General features: G+C 37.6%; 1 non-coding gene across 1 annotated transcript; it reads right to left on the reverse strand.

Moving 5' to 3' along the window:
* Positions 1-5203: 5203 nt before the first annotated feature.
* On the reverse strand, positions 5204-5319 carry LOC115801958 (U5 spliceosomal RNA). Its single transcript, XR_004022335.2, has one exon. It is a non-coding gene; the product is annotated as a U5 spliceosomal RNA (small nuclear RNA).
* Between the last annotated feature and the right edge of the window lie 2726 nt (positions 5320-8045).

The following is an 8045-nucleotide window of genomic DNA, read 5'->3' on the forward strand; positions in this document are numbered from 1 at the left end:
GATTTTTTTTTCTCTCGTGATTGACTTAGAAATTTTATAGTTTTAGGTTTTCCATTAGGTCTGTTAATATATCTAAGGTTAATTTTTGTGTAGGGTACTATGTAATTTCATAGTTTTAGGTTTTCCATTAGGTCTGTTAATATATCTAAGGTTAATTTTTGTGTAGGGTACTATGTAAGGTCAACACTCACTTTTTAAAATGTTAATCTCTTCTTAATTTTTAAGGAGTGAAGTGTAGAACTAGGACTGTCCCTTTCTTGCCACATGGTGAATCAAGATTATTTTGATCATAGACTTGATGGAATTTAATTGAATATTGACTTGGAAAAGTATTTCCTCTCCAGTTATTTTTTTATATCTATAACTACATCTATACTTACATCTATGTCTTTTCTAAACCCTAGGCAATCTTCACACTTCATCATTTAGGAATAAAGCCTCAAACAAAAAAAGAAAAAGGCAGCTATAACAAGAAGGTTGAGAAGGAATTTCATTCCAGTGTACTTTAATTCATTCCAGAATCAGTGAGATTCAGAACATGCTGTGCTATGGGTGAAAAGGCTTTCTAATAATCAAATGTAAGGTGCCAATGAATGTGTCTCAGTTGGAGTCCCTTGGATTTAAGCGCTTTCAGTAGGAGAGCATAAAAAATGACTTTCAGTAGGGTGCCTGATAAGTTGTTAGAATCTGTAATACATGCTGAGATTACTTCAATACATGCTGTAAAAATAAACTATTAAATAGAAGACAATTTGACAGAGGAAAAAAACTTTTTCAGTAGTTACCACGACATTGAGGAGGTTTTTTGTTTGTTTGTTTTTTTATTGTGAGTTAAGTACTTAGAGACAGGAAACAAAGGGCAGGAATAAATAAGCACTTCTCTAAGTGGAGAATGATAGTGGGGACATTCTCTAGCAATTGCTTTTTTTACTTTGGTTTATTATTATTAACATTTTAGCAAATTGTCTGATAATAAAATCTCTACTGAAGTTAATAACAATATAAGAGATGTTAGGCTCATGGAAATAAACTTACAGATAAATTCTCAATTATGTGAATGTAGAAACCCTGACAGATGAGGTTTAATGTGTATGTACAGGTAAGAGGTCTATTTAAAGGGAAAAAGTGTAGAACTGATGGCTTCAAGGTATTGGTTATAACCTAGGAAAGCAACCTAGAAATGATTGTAGTCTGCTCCCCAAGGCACCAGCCCAGTGGCCTGCCTCATGAAGAAAATTGGAAACAAATCAGAAAGCGTCATCTTACAATTGTCTAAGAACTGGAATACTATAAATTCTCCAGGTCACCACTCCTCAGACAAAATACAGCTGGATGAGTCCCAGAGAACAATAAGTAAAATGATCAAGGAGTTTCTATATGAATATCGATTCAAGAAATTCGGATAGTTTAGGCTAGAAACATGAAAGCAAAGAGGGAATATGATCAAAGCCTTGAAGTTGTCAAGTCTACTGCTAGGTAGAACACAGGCTTGTTCACAAAATCACAGAATATAGAACTAAAAACCCCTGGTGCTTGACATACTGTATGTAATATAGCTTTTTAAACTATTACTTTATAGATAAAGCAGTACATTTAGTGAGTGCAATTTCTTTAATGGTGAATTAGTTCCGAACAAATGAGTAGTTTCTGGGAGTATGATTATTGTTGTTGGTAGAGCCACAAAGCAAAGAATGTTTAAGTAATACTTCTGACGTTTAAGAAATTAAATGTATTACTTTTTCCCAGTAAAACCGTAATGTGTATTCATTATAGAACTTCAAAAATATGGATTAAAAAGTAAGTACCCGGGCTTCCCTGGTGGCGCAGTGGTTGAGAGTACGCCTGCCAATGCAGGGGACGCGGTTTCGTGCCCCGGTCTGGGAGGATCCCACGTGCCGCGGAGCGGCTGGGCCCGTGAGCCATGGCCGCTGAGCCTGCGTGTCCGGAGCCTGTGCTCCGCAGCGGCGGAGGCCGCAACAGTGAGGGGCCCACGTACCGGAAAAAAAAAAAAAAAAAAAAAAAAGTACCCACACTCTCACTGAGAAATACAAAGAAAATGTAACACTTTAATCTGTTTCTCCCATGTATTTCTTTTGTATCTCTGTTCATACTTTATGTACAATTTTTTATGGAATATTATAAAAATAATTTCCTATTATTTTAATATGATATTTTTGTGCCCATAACCTTAATTTCATGGACATACTGTAACTCATATAATCATTCCTCTATTTCTCAGCATCTGGGGTCTTGCCAAACCAAACTGAACTTTTCTAGAGTGACATTTAGACAGTGATGATTATTCAAAAATAATCCCTTAGAGATGTCAAAAGCAGATCAGGAGAGTGGAGAATTAGAGGACATTAGGTTTTTGCAAGGTGCCTTAAAAATCTATATTATGTCAATTATTAACTATAGACTAAATATGCCAAAGGGATTTGTAATATGATTTTTAATTTTATTTGCATGCTACTGGGATTAATAAAATAGAAACTCAATTTAAAGTGACGTGGAATGCGGAGTAGCTTTCTCTTATGCATTGTGTCAAAAGTACAATCACTAACATGAGAGGAGTTCATAATATTTTTAATTAAAAAGAGATTTTCATGCTTATAAAGATTAGGTAAAATTGCTCCGTAGTTATCTTTTGAGTGTGAATACCAGAGCTAGTGATACTTTTACTAACAATTTCATTGAAAGCTGTCAGTATGATTGCTTCAGTATGGTTTGAGACAATTTATTTTCTCTTAACGTACATTATTTGAAGAAGGTAAAAGGAGGAAGATAAACAATTTTACCAATCCAGCGAATGCTTTTCTTTGGAGAAATATGAAGATGAATAACACAGTATCTTTCCTCAATATAATTATTATATAACTAGGCAATCAAAATATACAGAAGAACATAAGTAAGATTTCTATAATAACCGTAACAGAAAGAGAAAAGAGAAACTGGAAAACTTCATGGAGGAAGTGGGATTTAAGTTGCATGTTGAAGGATGGGTACAACTCATGCAGGTAAATAGGAAGATTGTAAGTCTTCTTTTGAGAGAGTAGGTAACGAAACGCACGGTGGCAGTAATGCCATGACATAACTAGGGGTATTAAAAAATTACTTTGGCTGGACTCGGGAAATTAATTCTGGGAGGTAGTAGAAAATGGAGATGGAAATAGAGATGGAAGATGGATGAAAGATATTAGACTTTATCCCCATGTATAATGGGGCCCTTTGAAGAGTTATTTAATAGTAAGATGCTAAAATAAATATGATATTTGTAGATGACTAAATCTAGTAGTGATGTGTAATGGATTGGAGTGAAGAGAGACTGAACACAAGAATACCAGAAACAGTACAGAGAGATGAGGAACTAGGGAGACAAGGTCGTTACACATGTGGATAAATGCACTGTTATAGCTTGTATTTCCCAACAAGACTAGGTCCACCCAGGAACCCCATTCTATTATGGGTGTGATTTGCCTTATCTACCTTTTTTGAACACCAGTAAAGTCACTGGGATTTCTCACAGCATTATAGTCTCAGGGCAGTCAAACTTCTTTCATGGTGTCTATCTTCTCCCAGTGTGAGTTTTCTAAGAAAACCAGGCAGAATCTGCAAGTTTCCTATGATCTAGCCTGAAAAGTCATGAAGCATCATTTCTGCCATATGCATTTAGTCAAAAGTGAGTCACAGGGCTAGCCAAGATTCAAAGGGCGGGGGGTACTTCACTGGAGCACGGATACTGAAATTCAGCCAGAGACTCAGCACCAGTTCCTTGATGAGGGTCCAGTCCCTCCCTGTTCCCTGGGCATGATTCTGTACCAGTCAGTGATCAACAAGGGAAGTGGAACCACTGTGAGTTGTTATAGGACTAGGGGATTTATTACGGGGAATAGACGTTATGCAGTTGTGACAGCTGGTGAATAAATTTCTGTAAGGCTGCTGCCCCTCTGTCTGGTGGTGGTCTGAAGTTGTGGTCAGCTGTTAGAAAGAAAAGCTGGACCCAAAGCAAGGGATGAAAAGATAGAATGTGAGAGGACATACTGGACCCATGAGGACAAACTTCTGTGTCTCATTTTCTCCAACCTTGACAATGCAGGTCCTTTATAGAAGTAGTGAGAGACAGCCTCTGAGAAGCAGAAAGAGAGCCAGTAGGAGCTGGTGGAGCTATAGGCGCAGTTGCTGCCCCTTCCCAGCAAGCCGAGCCAGCAGATTAGTGATGGAGTTCACAACCTCCAGGGATACCTGGTACCCACACTGAGCTTCCCATTTGCAGCTTCACTTCAGCCTTTCAGATCTCACACAAACTTCTCTTTTGGCCATGTCTACACCAGAAACATACAGGGAAGGGATTCTGGGAAACGTAGTTCTAGCTTAGTTATGTTAACATTGGTACAAACCTCCATAAAGTTCTTCTTTCCTCCAATAATACAAAACACTTCCTGCGGCTGCTGTGAATGTCTCTGCGTTGCACGGGTGGGGTGGACTTTTGAGATGTAATTGGCTTTTGGCAACAAAAAAATGCCTTCTTTGGAGATAGTTACCTAAGAGCGGATCTCTTCTTTGTTTAGATATTTACTGATCTTTGATTGTTTCCTTTTTCTTGCAGCAACTGAGATGACACATTTTGCGTAAAGTGCCTCATCAGGTAACTGATCTATTTCTACTTTTATGTAAGTTTGTATGGAAGGTATTTTTAAAGAATATTACTGTGGTTAGAGCTACACTGAGTGTTTGGCTTAGAATGTTCTGTTATGAGGAAACAATTTGAGTACTGTTTTACCGATCAAGACCTAGCTGCAAGGGTCTTTTAATTCCTAGTACTGTTATAGCAACTCTCTCTAAGCAAGAAAAAGTAGGTGAATCAATAATGCTTAGACCCTCCCTCCTATAAGCAGACCTGAGTAGGAAATGAGCCAATGAGAAGTAAGCTCAGCATTTTTAAAAAATATTCATTTATTTATTTGTTTATTTATTTATTTAGGCTGCGCTGGGTCTTAGTTGCCACATGTGGGCTTCTTAGTTGCAGCATGCATGTGGGATCCAGTTCGATTGAAACCGGGCACCCTATTTATACACAGATTCCCAGAAAATCCTACTTGCTTTAATATACACACATATGTTAAATAACTAGCAAAAACTAGCAAGTAGCTTCGCTGTTAGAAGCAAAAAACGCAATAATTCTTTCATTTGGACATCAGTAAGTAGCCTTGCCAGGGCAAGGCCTCAAAAAATTGCTATGAGACTCAGAGTTGTTCCTCTCCATGGAAGTCTTTAGTAAAGGGCGAAAGATTCATTCAATCTGAAGAGAATTCGATGTAACAGGAGGAGATGGAGCAGTGAGGAACAGGCCCTGACAGGCGTGCAAGGGCCATGTGCCTTGGTTTCAAGGCAGAGTGGATGCAGTACACCATGACCCTTTGATTTGAATGTTAACGATGCAGAAATCCAACCTGACCTCTGAATTTTCACTAGACCAGAGCCTCAGCATCAGGGCTATCAAATCATGGTCCCTAAAGTGTCTTCTTCATGGTATCTGCTATAGGAGAAGACAGCTGGGACAAGGGTTGAGAAAGTGGGGGGAGAACAATAGTGTCACTTTTTATTTTGTCTGCAGAACCCATTTCACTTTTTTAAAGTATCTGATGTTGAGTGCTCACTTTGCTCTGCCCTCCCGCATGGTTAGGAGGACTCAGATAAGCTTTTCCCCGTCCTTAATTTCTCTAGCTAGCTCAGACGTATTTGGAACAAGATTGCACTGAGAGCCCTTATTACTGAGTTTTGATCTGTTATTCTGAGAGGACCTTATGGATTTCAATTGTTACCGTGAGAGAATGTTCTGGATTCAATTGTTACTCTGAGAGAACATTCCAGATTTGAACACTGGAAGCTTTCTTCAAAACTGTGTTGATTTTCATTATGATGTCATCATTCTTTCATTAAGAAAAACATAGAATAATGAGAAAACATGGCATAATAGAAAACACACAGGGAATTGAGTCTTGGCTCCTAATAGCTTTATGACTTTTACTGATTCTGGGGCTTGGTTTCCTTATTTGTAAAGCCGGTTGCACTAATTATCGCTGTGGAAGTAGATTCGGTGAGAAGGTGAAAATTATCTAAAAGAAATATGGTCCAAAAATGTGGTTTATTCCTTCCAAGCGTACTTGTGTTTTACCTCTATCTGCTGCTCTGCTGGTTGAGAATCAGCATGGTCTGAAAAAGAATTGCTTTCCTCTTCAACACTCCACAGCTTCCCGTCTTCATTCATCTCTTAAACCTAACACTATCAATATGTGTATCACTGCCCCTTATCTCCACTTACCTGATTCTACTTGTGGGGAAGAAGAAAACTGAATGGCAAAAATAAAATTATAAAGTCATGTGGAGAATTGTAATGTTGGTGACACTCTAAAATTCTAGGGATGGTTATGTACTTTTTTAGTCTTCTCTTTAAAACATTTCCAAACTTACTTCCAATGTAAAAAAATAATCAGACAATATATATTGAGTGGATATATAAATGGCTTATAAAAGTTACCACAGGTGAAAATCATCCTTTCTAAATGCAATGTAACCATCCTTCCTAAAGGCAATTAAAGTTATTTTACTTTTTTGTGATTTCAAGAGTATTCAAATTATCCTTTATATATCAGCTTCTTTTTTTTTTTCTTTTGGGCCTAGAATCTTTAAAAGATTAAAACTTAGGAAGATTATTTTAATAAACGTAGAACCAAGGCTGTGCATTTCACGAAGCATCTTTGCACTGTGAATAAACCCAATTCTTTATGGATCTTTATGGATTTTGTGAGCAGGGAACACTGTTGGTTAAAGTTTGGAAAGGTTAACGAGGGGACGGGAAGTGAGGTTATTCAATTAATTATTATTTCCTGTCCCTCATCTTTAAATTTTTAGTGATTACAAAGAAAACTCAGTCCTAAATAGAAAAAAAAATCAATCCATACTAAAATAACATTTCTGTTGGTTTTTGATATGACATAGTGACACATGGATAATTACTTAGAAATAGCAAAGTAATTTTCAGCTCTTTTATGTCGGCTTCTCTATAACCAAAACACCCAATTTTTTGCTCAGTTAGGTAGATCCCTCCTTAACCAAAAAAGTTTCTGTCAGATTCAAAACCAGAATGGAAAGTAAGAGAGGATGATCAGATTCATTTCTATTTGGCAGACAATTAAAACTGACTTTCTTCTAGGCCTTAATCTTTTTTTCCATTTCACATCTTGGCATCTCAACACTTTGCTATCTAAAAACAAGACACATTCCTTCCTTTCCCAGAGTACTAGAGTGCTTTGCTCCAGAAACAAAAACCAAGTAAGTGCTTCCAAATGCTTAGCTCCTCTTTCCTGTACTTGTTAAAACTTTCAGCTGGGATGCCAGCCTCACTCCAGGCCACAAGAGTAGTTGGGCCAGTCACAGAGAAGTATGTCAGCACCGGCATGCATTGTCAGGAAGGGCATGTGTGGCCTGATGCTGTCACAGGTGGGCCTCCAGATAGCCTCTTTCTTCATGACCATGGCTACATCTTAACTGTTCCCACCCAATGTAAATCACAGTTGGGGCCTTGGGCTAATTCTGTGTGCCTGTGAAAATGTATTATTTACCTTGAAACTATGTATGTAGGATCTTTCAGGGTTGAAAATTATTTTCACTACTGGTTGAGGGCTTTCTTCTTTCAGTGTTGAACCTAATTCTTGCATCTGATTCTCAAATAATCAGATGACAGTTCTATAAAATGGGGATTCGTTTTGGCAAAACTGTAAGCTCAACATTGAAATGCAGCTGTTTTTGCTTCTTACAATCTAGTTTATATCCAGAACTTAGTTGATGCTCCAGAAGTTAAAATAGATGTGAATTAGCAGCAGAACATGTAGCATCAGACTTCGCTTTGTCTGATACTAACTGAATTAGTGATTAATTATGTTTAGAAAGTGATTTGAGCAGCTTTGATGATCATGAAGTATCTATATGGGTGTTTCTCACAAGGAAAGTAGGAGTTGTAGTGATTCTAACCATCACAAAGTAAC

Source organism: Delphinapterus leucas, chromosome 5 (assembly GCF_059928025.1).
Source record: "Delphinapterus leucas isolate spDelLeu-1000000601 "Yukka" chromosome 5, BTC_Dleu_Yukka2, whole genome shotgun sequence".
NCBI lineage: Eukaryota > Metazoa > Chordata > Mammalia > Artiodactyla > Monodontidae > Delphinapterus > Delphinapterus leucas.